The 16572-nt window shown below is 37.5% G+C and overlaps 1 protein-coding gene and 1 long non-coding RNA gene across 4 annotated transcripts in view; one reads left to right on the top strand and one right to left on the bottom strand.

The window, feature by feature from the left end:
• Positions 1–16572, bottom strand: part of KCNQ5 (potassium voltage-gated channel subfamily Q member 5) — a 538864-nt gene that overhangs the window by 190643 nt on the left and 331649 nt on the right. The window lies entirely within an intron of this gene.
• LOC150007299 (uncharacterized) overlaps positions 1143–16572 on the top strand; it is a 50417-nt gene continuing 34987 nt past the window's right edge. The window contains exon 1 of one of the 2 annotated variants that reach the window (XR_016512019.1): positions 1143–1287. This is a non-coding gene — a long non-coding RNA (uncharacterized LOC150007299). Of the gene's footprint in view, positions 1288–1648; positions 1721–16572 lie in introns of those variants that run through there. The other variant, XR_016512018.1, reaches the window with a different exon arrangement.

Raw genomic sequence — 16572 nt, 5'->3', positions numbered from 1 at the left:
GCAGTGGCTGAGGTGAACATAATGAATCATAATGAAGGGTTGAGGCAGATAAGTCCTGAGGAAAATGCTAGAGAGGCTGAAGTGGGGAGGGTTCCATTTCATCAGACTGGGAGTGGTGGAAGCACATCAAAAAATCTTCAAAAATGGATGGTACTTGAGATAGTCTTTGAAGGAAGGGGAGCTTCTGGAGAAATGCATTTCAGAAGAAGGGTACAATACGAGAAAGGCAGCAAGCCAGAAAATGAGATAAAATATTTGCTTGCTGTTTTATGGAACAAAAGGTTATTGAGTTTGCAGCATGGGGTCAGGTGGCTGAACTCAAGAGTCTGGGGACATTATTGGGGGAGAAGCTTGTATGGCAGGGTCTCGCTGTAATTGAGTGGAGTTTTTCTCTGGTAAAATAAAGCTGGCAGCAGCTATGTTAGGATGCATTTGAATATCTGAGTAGCAGAGGCAAGAGTAATGGTGATCTAAGTTAGATTGTAAAGTAACTGGTAGAAATGAGAATGGAATAGAAAGGCAGATCGGAGAGATGCTGTAAACACAGGAGCTCCCTGCCTTTTCATAATTATTAGGTTGGGGAGTAAAGTTCAGAAAGAAGGTGTGGTGATTGGAAAGTCTGAAGTTTCCATACCTAGTTATTGGTGATGCTCCTAACAAGTCAGGAGGAGAAAAGTTAGGAGGAAAGACTGATTTTGAGAAGAGGATAAATCCAACTTTAGGCATCCACATACATTGTGGATCTAAATCTTGGGCACAAAGTCTGGTTGGAAATATGAAAGTACTTTTTTTGTAGAGGAAGTGAATGTATGGAACATGTTATCCTAAGGAATTCAGACCAAGCATATAAGATTTAGGTAAATACGCGCATAAAGGATACTTGGGGAGCATTTCCTGATCTTGGAGAATGACATCCTAGAGAACAAAGAACAACACATCTTGCTATGTATTGGCTATTGGTAGCATTGCCAGAGACACTCTCTGGCTGGGGAAGCACTAAACTGACCCAGAATGACCCCTCCAAGATGACAGTGTTCAGATGTCAGGCTCACTGATGTCACATGGTGCTCTGTTGGGTTTTATGTGTGGCTCTGCTGACATCAGCTTCTGAGGGTCCCACGCACACGTATGCATGCTGACAACTGACCTCTACCCTACTTTACCTCTCTTCTGGTTGAATAAAAGGGGGAGCAGAGGCAACAGTCATTGAATGCAGGATGTCTTAATTTAGGGTCCGTGGGCCTCCAACGGGTCTATGGATAGAATTTAGGGGGGCTATGAGCACAGGTAAGAAAAATATTACATTTGTATTTATCATTAACCATGGCGACACACCATGATAGTATTAGCAGTACTATGACTTTGCCAGATGTTTTCAAATCCCTTTTACAATTATAGATGATTCCATAATTGTTTCATCTTGAATATTGATTTTTCTCATTGCTGCTTCAGAATTATGGTAGTTATTAGACCTACTGCCAGGGATAGTATTTTTAATGCATTAATATAAGAGCATGTCAACATACTTTTTTCTTTTGTAATCACATGTATTTTATGCATTAAAAAACATTATTCTGAGAAATGGTTCATAGGTGTCATCAGACTGCTGAAGGGTCCATGGCACATAAAAACATTTAGATGCCTGTGGTAGGGGTTTAGGAAGGCAGAAGCTGTGAGCTGGGAAATGGCTCATTTTGGCATGAATCACCAACTCACTTGGGTAAGTTTTATGGTAAGTTTGAAAAAATATGGATTTTTTTCTTTATATATTAATCCTGAGATATCACAAGATCCACATTCCTTCAAAATTATTCTGTAACAGCCATTAGCCTTTATTTTGCCTGAGGCAATCATTTCTGTTTTGTTTCTGAAGAAATTATCTTTGATGCAGACCTTTTGTCTAAAACTTCTTTAGAAAGCACTGATTATTGTAAGAGGAGAAGGGTATTTATAATATAAAATATTATCAGTTAAAAGGCCTCTAAATGTACTCAAGAAAACCACCATTGACTTTTCTTGTTGGTTAATTAAGAATCAATTTGTCAGATTTAATTTGATAAAAAAGCTTTACTTGGAAATATCATGGTGCTTGTGGAACAGATGATGTCCGGCTTCCAAAACTCACGCTTCAAGTTTGGGTTCATTTAGCAAGAATTAAAATGATAAGAAAACAAAGCATTCACAAAAGCTCAGCTGCTATTTTGTCTAACAGACCATGACAAGTTACACAATGTCATGTACACAAATGCAGCTCCCAGCCACTCACAAATAATTATGAAGAAAGGCAATGAAGAAAGAGAGAAATGTAGCTGGTGTTTAAAGTAGACATCTCAATGAGTTTAGCTCAGTGGAGCAGGCAAATTAATAGCATGGACTTTGTGGGCTGAAATGCCCACACATTTCTACCTAGAAGGTGTCTGCAAGTATTTTGCTAGACTATCAGGTTTCCATATTAGTGAATCATTAAAGCTGTGGGAGAGGAGAGATCTTAAATGTCTTAAATGGAATGAAATCTTGGGATTAAAATAAAAATGCTAATAAGTAGATATAGAGCTTTTTTTAAAAAGAAATAATTCTCTAGACATAACTTCCAATGGCAATACAACCCTGCTGCTAACTTTTCATACATTTTTAAGCATTGCTTTGATAAAGTGTATATTTCAATACATTTGCTGGAAGTCCTTGCAAGTGCATCATGGATTATGATGACTGGAGACATGCTGGCATCAGTGACTATAGATGACCTACTGACCGCTATGACACTTTCTTAGAGATCATGCTGCCTAATGAAATTAAAATCTTATCATCAGAGGAATGGCTGGAACCCATTTTTTAATTTCCAACGTCTCAAATTTACCTTTCTTTCTAAACTTGGCATTTTGTAAAATGTCCTTCTGCATAATTTTTCCATAAAATAAGGGCATTTTGCATATGAAGTCTATCCACAGCATGCCCCAGCTTCCACTGCATAACAATAAAAATTAAACATGACCTTTCTGGTGTCTGTAAAGGTGATTTGGAATATTTGATTAAAAACACTGCACAATTCTGCTTTTCAAGTGCAATAAACCCTAAATATTACGAAAGATGGTAATCAATAAATACTATCTCTGTGAAGTTGTGTCATCAGCCAACAGTTTTAAAAAATGGAATGCGTTTTGCATGTGTGTGGTATTAGGAGGCAGTGAGAGGAAATGGGAAAGAGTGGTTTCTGTTCACAACGTGGGTTTCCGTGGAGGACTGTAGCTGCTGTGTAAGGGAGCTAGAACTCGGCAAGGGGATGCACAGCAGTTACAGATCCTGCCCTCAGAGCAGTTCCTGGACTCTAAACACAGATAGAGGGCACACTTGACCTGATTCTCACTCCTTGTGACTGGAAGGATATCTGACTGAGATCCTCTCAGGACAGGGATCAGTTTTAAGACCTCACAGATAGAACATTGTGCAGATGGTGCTCCTTGAACCCTTCCGCATCCAGAGTCCTCCCGGCACTTAAGGCAGCACAATCCTGTTATAGGCGGCTCAACTGTCAGAAGACTATTTTCCCCTCTGGGTCAAATCTCCTTATCCAGGCCCTTGACTCATTGTTCCTCATTTAGGCTCTGGACTACCGAGGACATGTGCTCTCTCCTCTGTATGTTAGTTCTTCAGAAATTTGTTGTTATTATGACTTCCCCGTCAGTCTTCAGATTAAATCTACAAAGCCCAGTTTTTTTGTCTACTTTTTATATGGAACAATGTCCAGATTTGTCACTCTCCTTGTAACCATTCTTTAAGTATACTCAATTTGTTTTTGTATCCCTCAAAGTGTGACTCAGGCCCATCATTATTTTCCAGTCTAAGCAAAAGATTTAGCATTGAATCAAGAACATAAAATATCTGTATTGTTGATTGCCACCAGGAAATTCGACTACAAACTTCCCACTGCCTACCTATTAGCAAGTTTGGTTGCAAATAGAACTGTCTTGAAAATATTCATTAGCTTATTTTCCTACCACACCACAGGGACAGCCTGTGGACTTGGACCTCATTACCTTGTTCACTCATGGGATACATGCACTAAACTGTGTTTGATTTTTTCCTATTTTCTTGAGGAATAAAAAGCATTCACTCAATTTACTATAGTATTATGTGTTGAGTTCTTCTGTAGTTCATATTGTATTTGCTCAATGTGGTATCATGTGAGAAATTTCTCTCAGGATTTTATTATGAAAAAAAATCTTGCAACACGATGGGCAAATTGTTGGCCACTGTAATGAATTCATGTTGCTGGGTCTAGATTTATGTTACAAAGCATCAAAGTATTGGTGGATAAAATGGAAGAACTTTTATTAATAAACTTTAGGAAACCTTGAAAAATGTAACAGGTGTCAAATAGCCAGAAAGAGGAAAATATTCTAAGTCAGGGACTCTAGACTTTGTATATTTATAAGCTCAATTACAACTCCTAGGAATATTTCAGATATATTATTAAGCAAATGATTTATAGTAAATTCAAAAGAACAAGTATGATTTCTAGAAAGAAAGAAAAGTGAAATTTTCTTTGGTGACCCAAGATCAAGAAACACAAGACTATGCTTTTTTTTCTATAATATTTCAATAGGTTTACCAGCTTGTTATATTAGGGGAATAGAATAGATAAAATATCTTGATTTCAGAAAAGCACTGGAAAGTGTTTTATAATACTTTTGAGGAAAATGAGAAATTTAGGCAGCTTGATACAACTTTGGGGAGAATTTGTACCTGGTGAAAAGTCTCCAGAGATTAGCCACAGTGATTTTGTAAGAAATCTCTGAAGACAAGTGTCTTGAAACAAATGAAATTCCATGGTCCATCAAACCAAAATATTATCTGTTCCTTCTGGAAAACATGATTGAATTTTGATTTATGAAGACAGTGATCTTTTAACATATTTATCTCCTTTCCTTGACTGCTAGGAGGCTTAGAGATACAGATCCTTATGGTATACATGTTTATAGATTAACTTCATTCCTGACTTCTTTACATCATCCTGTCATTTACCTGACATTCACTGTATCATTTCAGTCACAAATATTTACAGGTATTAGGAATTTAGGCATGGTCAATGCTTAACAGGGCTTTCAATTTAGTGGTAATACAGACCTTTGCTTATTTTTATCCACATGTATTTTGTTAGCAGATGCAATTCTTTTATGAATGATACAGGGTATTTGGAATATACTTGACTAAATACAAAAATGATAAAGATGTGGTTTTGGCTATCACTACTCTTTACTAAAAATGTGAGTATTAATGCAGCTTAAAGTTACCTTCTTTTTAAAGAAGTAAATGATACCATTGGCTCAAATTCAATTTAATGTAAACTAAACATAATAGATTTCTCTCACTTAGAATTCTGAAAAGTTATTTTACATTTGTTATTTTTACTTTGTATAACATTAATTTTGATTCATTTATTCCTAGCATGAACTATTAACTTCCTACTCCAAGAATCTTCAAATGTCCTACACTTATCTCCTGAGATGTCTTACAAACCCTGTGGCTCATCTCTGTAGACTTCTCGCCAGGTACAAATCCTCCCAAGAGTCATATCATCCTGCTTGAATTTCTCTGTCTCCTCAAAACATTATAGAACACTCCAGTGCTTTTCTGAAATCAAGATATTTTATCTATTTTATTCCCCTAATATAGCAAACTGGTAAACCTATTGAAATAGAAAATAAGCATAGTGTAGTGTTTCTTGCAAGCCCTGGCTGGTTTGGCTCAGTGGATTGAGTGTCGGCCTGCGAGCTAAGTGTCGCTGGTTCGATCTTCCAGTCAGGGCACATCAGAGAAGGAAAACTCTGACTCCAAAAAACCTCCGCTGCCTTGCGGCATACCTCTTCAGGGGAAAGGCTAAGGGAGTAAACCCCGACAGAAAATCCGGAGCCGGAGTCCCTAAGGCGGTTTGACGTTGTAGTCAACACCGGCAACTCCTGCGGCGCACCTGAAGCCAAGCTGTATTGACTCCGTCTTTCCCTTGGACCCTTCAGCTGCGAAGAGAGGGGGGGTCTGCTGCATGGGCAACAGCAGACCCTCCATATCACCCTGCCCAGGCTCTGTAGCTTCAGCTTCACTGGAGAGGACACTCCAGCGTCATCGCAAGATGTCGATTCAACACGGGAGGAGACAGATACCGTGTCACTCCCGAGTCGGACTGCACAGCCATTCTCGGCGGTGCAGATAGACTCTTAAGAAGCTACACCATCGTCTCTCGAGACGGACGGCTGCCGACGGAGTGTTTCTTGCTCTTGTGAATTTGTGCTGCTTTACAGAAATCAGAGTTGTTTTTTAAAATTTATTAGAAATCATTTGCTTATTATTCTTTTTTAAAGTATATATTTTTGATTATGCTGTTACAGTTGTCCCAATTTCTTTTCCCTTTACTCCCTGCCACCCAGTACTACCCCTACCTCCAGCAATTCCACACCCTAAGTTCATGTCCATGGGTCATGCATATAAGTTCTTTGACTTAACCATTTCCTATATTATTCTTAACTTTCCTCTATTTTGTAACTACCAGTTATACTTCTTAATCCCTGTACCATTTCCCCACTTACTTCCCTTCCCCCTCCCAGGTGATAACCCTACAAATGATCCCCATACCTATGATTCTTGTTCCTATTATGGTTGTTTGCTTAGTTTGTTTTTAATTTTTTCAGTTCTGTTGTTGATAGTTATGAGTTTGTTGTCATTTTAATGTTCATAATTTTGGTCCTCTTTTTCTTAAATATGTCCCATATAATAATGACTCAGTGTTGATGAACTTCTTTAGTTTTACCTTGTCTGGGAAGCACTTTATCTGCCCTTCCATTCTAAATGATAGCTTTGCTGTATAGATTAGTTTTGGTTGTAGGTCCTTGCTTTTCATTACTTTGAATACTTCTTGTGAGCTCCTTCTTGCCTGCAGTTTCTTCTGAGAAATCAGCTGATAGTCTTATAGGCACTTCTTTGTAGGTAACTTTTTTCTTTTCTCTTAATGCTTTTAAGATGCTCTCTTTATCTTGAAACTTTGGCATTTTAATTATGATGTGTCTTGGTGTAGTCCTCTTTGGTTCTAGCTTCTTTGGGACCCTCTGTGCTTCCTGGACTTGTATGTCTGTTTCCTTCTCCAAATTAGGGAAGTTTTCCTTCATTATTTTTTTCACATAAATTTTCAATTTCTTGCTGTTCCTCTTCTTCTTCTCACATCCCTGTGATTCAGATGTTGTCATGTTTAAAGTTGTTGCAGAGGTTCCTAAGCCTCTCCTCATTTTTTTTCCAATTCTTGTTTTTTCATTCGGTACTGGTTGACCATTTATGTCTTCCTTATGTTCTAAATCATTGATTTAAACCCTGGTTCCCTTCCCTTCACCACTTTTTTTTTTTTGTGTGTGTGTATTTCCCTTGTTTTCACTTAGCATAGCCTTCACTTTTTCCCTTATGTGTTTGTCATACTCAAGCACACCTGTCAAGTATATGAGCATCTTTATCACCATTATTTTGATCTCTGTATCTGTTAGGTTGGCTAACTCCTTATCACTTAGTTCTCCCACTGGAACCATAGTCCGTTCCCTCTTTTGGGCCATACTTCTCTGTCTTCTCAACTTGACAGGCTCCTGTGTTTGCCTCTGTGTCTTAGGTAGAGATGTTGCTCCTAAGGTATTTGTCAATTCGAGGCAACCTGTTTCACCATGTTGTGGCGCTGTGTGTGTGGGAGGGGTCTGAGAGAGAACAGTGCTGTTTGCTCGGCACTCATCCCTTTTTCCAGGCACTTCTCCCACTTCTTGTATGGGACTGGTGCCCCTCTAGCTGTTGCCCTGCTCATCGTTACCAGAGTGGGTGGGTTTGCAGATATTCTAGGTCGGTGGAGACCCTCTAAAGAAACAGATTCTGGTGAGAGACTGGCAGTTTCTTTTTCTGCCCCAACCCCCACTGATTTTCACAGTCAGAAGCAATGAGGCTTTATTTTCCCCTGGCACTGGAACCTTGAGCTGTGTGGTCTGGTCTGGGGCTGGAATTGCTCACCAGCTGTCCTTTTGGCTTTTATAACGTGTTACTGCACTTTCTGCTGTCTGGCCACAGCCACTGTTGCCACATTCACTGCCACCTCCACAGTGCATCCTCTCTGCCCTAGCTCTGCCCCTCCTCCCTGTCTGGATGAGTATTTCTTCTTTATATCTTTATTTGCCAGACTTTCATGCAGCTTGATTTTCTGGAACTTCTGGTTGTTTCTAGTTTTGAGGTGGTTGTATTCTTTCTTAGTTGTGGAGGGAGATGCAGAGTGTCTACCTACATCTCCATCTTGGCCAGAAGTTCCTGCTTACTGTTCTGTATGGAATATTTCTAGTTGTCATTGAGCTTATCACTATACAAAGCCCAGAGTCCCTTTTGTTATTCTTTTTGACACTCAGAATATTTTTGTCTCTCGGTCATTTGGCACCAATTGCATTTTCTAAGACTTATTAAAATTTATTAAAAGTTCTTCAATTTAATCAACAAATTCTGTGATACCTTATAACAAAATAAATCTTGATCCAGCAGCTCTAACTTCTTAAAAATGGCTAACAATTTGCCCATTATATATTTTCATTTTTTCTGAACCACATTAATTAGAAAATTTTAATTAGAAAATTATGCTTTCTGATAAAAAAAAAAAAAAGCAATAGGTTAGGATTTGAATAGCTCTGCCTTCTCTGTGTTATTGAAACAACACTGGTCCCCAACAGTAGTACTATATCTTCTCTCAAAAAAGACCCTTTTTTATGGTATGTTCTGGTTTATCTGACTTTTAACCACCTGAAATTATTTTTAAAGATTGTGGTTCTTTAACAAAAAAATGGGTTCTTAGTTACGTACCTTCCATTTTCTCTAGGCTTAAAAAATGTATAGTAAATGCAAAGAACTCAGAAGTTCTTTGGAGAATTTCTGGGTAGACAAGACTGATATTTTTCTATGCTCCTTTCTAGCTCTCCTAGTAGGTCTCTGTCTAGGGCTTCAAATCTTTTATTTTACTATTACTAAAATTGTTTTCCTGAAGCAAACTCATAGATACAGAGAACATTTTGATGGTTGGGGAATGGATGAAAAGGGGAAGGGATTAAAATGTACAAATTGTGCTGTCAGATGGGTACTAGACTTATCAGGGTGATCATTTCACAAGTTACATAAATGTCTAATCACTATGGTATACACCTAAAACTAATATAATATTGTATGTCCATTGTAATTAAAAGTTTTTAAATTAAAAAAATATTTTTACTTCTAATTATGTTTCTTTATTTATATTCTCTGTTTTCTTCAGTCTGTGTTTTTACAAAAATATCATACCTCTTTGAGAAGTGGTGTCATTTAGACTTTTCAACGGTTGCCCCATCTCTGGATACCTATTACAAGTCTGAGTTCTGTGAAGACAATCATTTGATCTAAAATATATTGAATGAATCATGGCCTATCAAAATTAAAATATGCAGTCAAAAAGCATGTTTTTCATCCTGGCAGTCAATGGCTGAAGGGAGTGACTGGGAATGATCTTGCAGAATAAAAAAAGGCAACTTGAACACTATTTCTTAAAGGGCCTGAGGTCTGCAATTTAGAAACCCATCAGTCAGGTTTGCCTCTGTAAGCTTTGTTTCTGTGTCCTCTCCAGAAAACATAACCAAGATTGAAAACCAATGTATACTGTATAGGGCCAATGAACTTAAAATAAAAAAAAACATAAACAGTCTTTCCTATTGTCATATATTCAGGGCATGCAATAGGAGAGCATTCTATTTTTTACATTTTATATTCTTGTTATATATTTTATATTCTTGTTAAGCTGTTATAGTTTCCTCTAGCAAACAGCAACACCTGGAATTCTTATTTATTTTGGTTTCCTCTGCTAGAACTTAAGCTCCACGAGGGCAGGAACTTCATCTCCCTTATTTGCCACTTTATTACTTAGTAACCAGAATCAAGCCTGGTACAGGTACTAATAAATTTACTTATTCATGTAACAGGCATTACTCAGGATCTGCTATGTATGACACAGTGTTTCGGATGCTGAAGGTATAGTAGTGAATAAAATAGACAAAAATCTTTGCTGTTATAGAATTTGTCTTCTAGTAGGAACTTAGATGATAAACATTGTAGATAAATAAAATGTATACAGTGTTAGAGAGTGATAACTGCTAAAGAGGGGAAAAAAACTCCACACACAGCAGAGGAGGAGGATAGGATGCAGACTTTGGGGGATTTGAAAGTTTGGACAGAGTGCCAGGGAAAAAGTGACATTAATTGAATTTCAGAAGTGAAATTCCACAACCCATCAAGCCAAAGCAACAGTGCATTTGGAATTCAGCCTGCAGAGGCCTTCCAGCCCTGTTCTCTGAAGAACTGCTCTTATGCCAATGCCTTGTTTTAAAACTTATAGTTCCTCTCTCTGGCCGTCATATTCTAACTCCTTTGTCTGGTTTTTAAGATCCGCACCAGAACATTATTAATTCCTCCATTCTTCCAGAGAGGCCCTCTGGGCAGGCTTGTCTCCTTTCTATTTTCTGCACAATGTCATGCTGTAATATAATAATGTGATATAATAAGGGAACGTCACCCTTCTGCATGCTGCTTCTCCTGCCAGCAGCCACAGGCAGCCAGTCACATGTCAGTGGTCCCCAAGCTCCAGCTCTCTGTCCCATTCAGCCTCACATACCTCATTGTCCCTCCCCTACAGCTGTTTTAATGATGAAATGAGGGCATAAAAATTTGTGTTTTAACATAAGAAACATATATATAAGTATATTAATGAGTTTAAAATGCTCACTGAGCATCGTATTGACACATACTTGCAACCTAATTTTGACAAGGTTTTGATTAACACGGTCAGTAATTACAATAAAGAATTAAAGTGACTTATTTAAAATTTCTGCTTATAATGCATGACATCTGAAAATGTAAAACAGGAAACCATACTCAGTAAAGTTCATGCTGAAATAATTCGACCATGTGTCTGAGCACACCTTTGTGAATGACAACGTCTTAGCTGGGTTCGAACCCATGCGATGCATTCTCAAGGCTGGCTAGTCATGATATCGTCCTGAAACAACAGCTCTGGTGAGCTGAAACTCAGGGTGCTGTCCCTCATTAGTCTAATTTCTGGGAAATGGCTTGAGGCTGCCCTAAATTAGTGGGTAGTAGCATTGTGAAGCTGCTGGGCTGCAGTCAGCAAAGGGACCTGAGTTAAATTGACCAGGCAGAGATTCACCATTAAAATGACCATGAATGATGCTGCCCCAGGCTGCCATGTGAATGAATAGGCAATGTGCTCCACCTGGCTGAGAAAACGGCTATTTTAGAAAGCGTGCTAATTATAACCATGAATGAAATGAAAGTTATCAGTACAGGGTGAGGAAGAGACAATATTTGTATAATCTATGTGAATGTTCCTTTTAAAGTCATCTTTCCAAGAGATGATTTTGATGCTGACACCATGGAAAGTAAACCAGCCTAATAGTTTTGATAATATGAACCCACGTGGATTAAATTTTCCAGGCTTTGTTTCAAAGAGTTTGTTTATGTAGAAAGTGAGTTATGGAAAAGGTTGAAAACATATGTTAAAAGATGTTTGACAATAGTTGTCTGGCCTGAGTCATTTTTCTATAAAAAGGTTATAAATTTATTAGACAAATAATGACTTAATCATTGCAATTTTCTATGACTATATGATAATAACTATGACATTACCTGAAAATGAAAAATAGAAATTCTGAAGTACATTTATTTAAATATTATTGCAGACAAAAGTAAAAAGGAGCTAAAAATAGGCTTAAAGTTATTTTTCCCTGCAAAACAAAAGCTATTTTAAAGTACAATATTTGATAATAAAATTCAATTATGAATTCAATTCCTTTCAACTGATTAAACCCATATGATCTAATTGCTTAAAAATAGGTTTACCCTGGAAGGTTCTCTGAGAGCATTCCCACTACATGGGAAGTCTGTGTAGCTCTTTGTCACACATATGTACAAGAGGACCCATCACTTCACATGCAGTGAGTGTTTTAAAGCTCTCACGGAATAAAAACTTATAACCAAACGAAGCTTGGTTATGCTACGAGGGCTATGGCCATGGAATGGGGAAATTGCTACTGATTTCCTCTACTCTATTTGGCCTACAGAAATAAAGTAGTAAGGTGACTAAAACAGCAGAAAACAAAATCTTCCTGAGTAGTTTAAGGACTTTTGGCATTAGACTTTAAGATGTGGTACAACATCAGGAAAAAATAAGCCCAGCAGACAGATTTCTCCAGAGAGTAATAACCATAAACTCTGAAACTACTACACATGTTAAGTACCTGCCAGGGGATGTAAAAGATGCAGGTTTCTCTCTGATTGACCTACAATGGCACCTGTTGCCCTTGCTGACCCAAGCTGAAAGAAAGCTCACAGCCAGCATCACACTGTGTGGAGTCACTGAACTATTTTATGGACCAGCAAAGTTGGCAAGCTGTAGACAGACACTAGACAGCGTGTACTTTCTGCTTTCAAAAATATATTTGCAGTCAGCTTAAAAACTTGTACACACACTTTCAGGATTGGGTAGTGAGTAGAAGAGTCTGCTTTCTCTTGCTGCTGCCCTATAGACTGAACTGTGTGTGTGTGTGTGTGTGTGTGTGTGCGCGCGCGCGCGCATGACCAAAGCATTGAAGGTGGTGATGTCATGTAGATAAAAACACAGCTGAAACAAAAAAGGGGGAGACAAAATGCAGTGGTATCTAACATAATATTATGCCTTTCATTGAAAATCTTAGAGATGTTCACTTAAATTTTGTTATTGTTTCAGGTGCAGAGTAGAAAGTAAAACATATTAAGTGGTGATGGATGATGTACAAGTTGAAAGTGAGAATTGTATGGATGTTTGGCCCTAAATTCTTAGTTTTCAAGGGCACCCATCCTCCTATCTAACATGGAAGCATATCTGTTTCCTCATCAGTAAGGTGACAGGGATGCCCTAAATGAGCCCTGACATCCTTGTCAGTTTGCAATTCAGGTGTTTCTGGATACTCTGATGTTTTCCTTCTCTTCAGACAGCAGCGGTGGGAAGGCATGCTACTGAAGGGTCAGAAAGGGCTCCTGATTCCTGGGTCCTTCAGTGTGTGAGACTGGCAGGGACCCAGAAGTATCACCTGCACAATCCAAAAAACAAACAAACAAACAAACAAACAAAACTCAAAACATTATTTTCCATTTCTTGCTATAAGTCATTCTAGGCTGCCTTTCCCCACTAATTATTGCCAGGGAAAAGGAAGGGGAGAAAGATTTGCAGGACAGATTGTCAAACTTTCCTGTAATGGACTAGATAAAAATGTGTTAGACTTTTGAGCCATATGGTCTCTCTTGCAGATATTTATCTCTGCAGTTGTAGAGCACAAACAGCCACAGACAACATGTAAATGAAGGGTGTGGCTGTGTTCTAATAAAACTTTATCTACAAAAACAGGCAGTGAACCAGATTTGGTACATGGGCTGTAGATTGCCAACCCTTGATTTAGAGTTGAGGGGCAACAATATGATTTCCACTCTCTGCTGGCAGACAGCTGTAACTCTTCTACTGTCCGTCCCCAAGGAAGGTTTGCAGTGTATTTCCTCCTACTCCAGTCCTTGTGGTAAAGTCCCATGTGAGTATCCTTCACTCCAGAATGTTTCAGACTTAAAGGTTTTCATTCAAAATAAATTTAAAGCATGGGGAAAAATTCATCTATAGAACTGAATGCTTTTTGTCTCTTTAAATATAAAAATAACTAAAGGGAAAAAAGATGCAGGCAAAGTGATGTCACACATTTGAAAATTCTTTAGGCAGAACTAAATTTAATATTATTTTGCAATTGACATAACTAAGAAGACAGTTTCCTTTCTTTGTTATTCCCATTTTTTAATTTGATTTAGATAAAATAAGCACCAATTGTTCAGAAGAGTATTTGATTTTTGTTTTTTCTGTTTATGTTGCTTGGTGAAAAATATTAATTTAGTGAAGAGTAATAGTATATTAACCAGGTGCTATATTATCTGCAATGGGTGTCAGGCAACTTTTCCATCACTATTAAATTTTAAGAGCTTGAAAAGTTTTCCAGAGTATCTCTCTTTGCCATGAAGCTTTGAGAAACAGAAAGTAATTTAATGTTCTCAAGTTTCAAAATGATTTTCCATAATAATTCAGTCTTTTAAAAGATTTTTATAAACCCCTCACTCTCCAATAAAAGAGTAAATGTAATAACGTGCCTTTATATACACATATTTTTAAAATGCATCTGAGAGTAACTTCTTAACATTAAATACCTGAAAAAAGTCCATAGCATCTCTAAAAAGTACTGCAGACTCCAGGGTTTTTACATTTTTCTTTCCATGGAGTAAAGTAAACATTTCTTTAGACATGGATTTTCTTTATGCTAATGAAAAAATTTGTAATCTTATCAATATGATATAACTGTGATAACCAGGAATCTTAAGCCAACAGACTATTAACTGAAGGCCACACATTGCTGAAACTTGAACAACTTTGTCTACTCATTTGAGGCAACAGTTAGTGAATGAATAAATGGATACTGTTTTCTCCTGTTTGACAAGATGTTTCTTTTTCAGTTTGATTTAGTGAGTCAGGGACGTTTGGTGGAACTCGTTGGATTAGGCATTAGAAGTAGAAGGCTTGGATTTTAGTTTAGTTTCATTTGCTACTTCATACCTTGAAACCTGTGATGGTTAATTTTATGTGTCACCTTGACTGGGGTGCCCAGATTAAACATATATCTGAGCATGTCTGTGAGGTTGTTTCCAGATGAGATTAGCTTTTGAATTGTTGCACTCAGTAAATGCCCAATGTGAGTGGGCATTATCCAATATCTTGAGATCCTCAATAGAACAAAAAGTAGAGAAAGGAGAATTCACCCTGTTTTTCATGCCTCACTGCTTGAACTGAGACTTCTCCTCTATCTTCTCCTGTCTCTGGTCTGAGATTTATTCTATCAGCTCCTCTGGCTCTCAGGTCCAAGGAGTGAATTACATCACCAGCTTTCCTGGATGTCCAGTTTGCAGGTGGCCGATTATGGGGCCTTTCAGCCTCCATAATCACATGAGCTGATTCCTTATAATAAATATACTACATATCTCTCTCCCATTGGTTCTGTCTCTCTGGAGAACCCTGACTAATATAGAGCTCTTGGTCAAATCTCCTAACTTCTCTGAGCTTTGGATTCCTTATTTGTAAAATTAGAAATTTAATATATGCCATGCATAGGTAAGTTTTGGTTATGAATGTGATGAAATAAAAGCATTATATAAACAGTGGGTACTCTTGTGAGAGGATTAAAGAGTCCTCGAGGCCTTTTTCTCACTTCTTTGACTTCAAGAAAAATTCATTGAACATCTACTAGACACCAATATTAATCACCAGGGCTTTATACAAAAATCAGCTTAATAATTATTCATTAACTTATATTGCTTAAATGCTATGTTTAATATTCATCTGTCCAGTAGTAAATAGAAAATGCTGGTTCTTTTAAGACATTGTCTTTACGTTAGATTTCTGAAAACTAGAATTTAAAAACCAGCTTTCTGGCATGGCAGCTTATGTTTTCATTGACAGTGGTTTGCAGAGGTAGAGGCTGTGACCAATCCTGTTATGGTTAGAGAATTTCTTTACCAGTAGCTAGGAAGGCAGTGAAAACTTTGACACCATGCAAAAGACATAACAAACAATTTTTTCTGTTTCTACTAACAAATGTCTGTCATAAAACTCATTAGGTTTTATTTAACACTTCCTCTAAAGCCTAATTCTCCTCAACTGGGTAATTAGATATGGTATTATTGAAACTTCACATAGTAAAATCCCACTGCAATTTCTATTTTCAGATCACTGTGTTGATATTGTATACATGCACATATGTAATTCACACATGGGGTAATCAAGTTATTGAACAGTCAGATTAAAGTTTAGACACTTAATCCATGGAAGCTAGTAGTAATTTTGATCTGTAATCATAGTGGGGTACAGTGGAGAATGAGATATAGGGGACAAAGAAACATAAGCATGCTTGAGTTTGGGGGAAATATTTCTTTTTTAAAATAATTTTTTATTTTTCAATTAGAATTGACATATACTAGCAGTCTCAGTTGCACATTTATATAACGTATGAACTGATCACCCCAATAAGTCTAGTACCCATTTGATGCAATACATAGTTATTACAATATTATTGACTACATTCCCTATGTTGTACTTTACTTCACCATAACTGTTCTGTTACTACCAATTTGTACTTCTTAATCCTGTCACCTTTCTCATCCAGCCCCCCACCTTAAACCCCTCCCACTTGGCAACCATCAGTCTGTTCCCTTATCTATGAGTCTGTTTATATTTTTTCTTCATTTTGTTCTTTAGATTCCAGATATAAGTGAAATCATATGATATTTGTCTTTCTCTGCTTGACTTATTTAACTCAGCATAATATGCTCTAGGTTGATCTATGTTGTCACAATGGCAATATTTCATTATTTTTCATGGCTGAGTAATATTCCTTTGTGTGTGTGTGTGTGTGTGTG

Source organism: Furipterus horrens, unplaced genomic scaffold (genome assembly GCF_987537825.1).
Source record: "Furipterus horrens unplaced genomic scaffold, mFurHor1.1.pri manual_scaffold_6, whole genome shotgun sequence".
In the NCBI taxonomy this organism is placed as follows: Eukaryota; Metazoa; Chordata; class Mammalia; order Chiroptera; family Furipteridae; genus Furipterus; species Furipterus horrens.
This window is presented reverse-complemented; position numbering and strand designations above follow the sequence as displayed.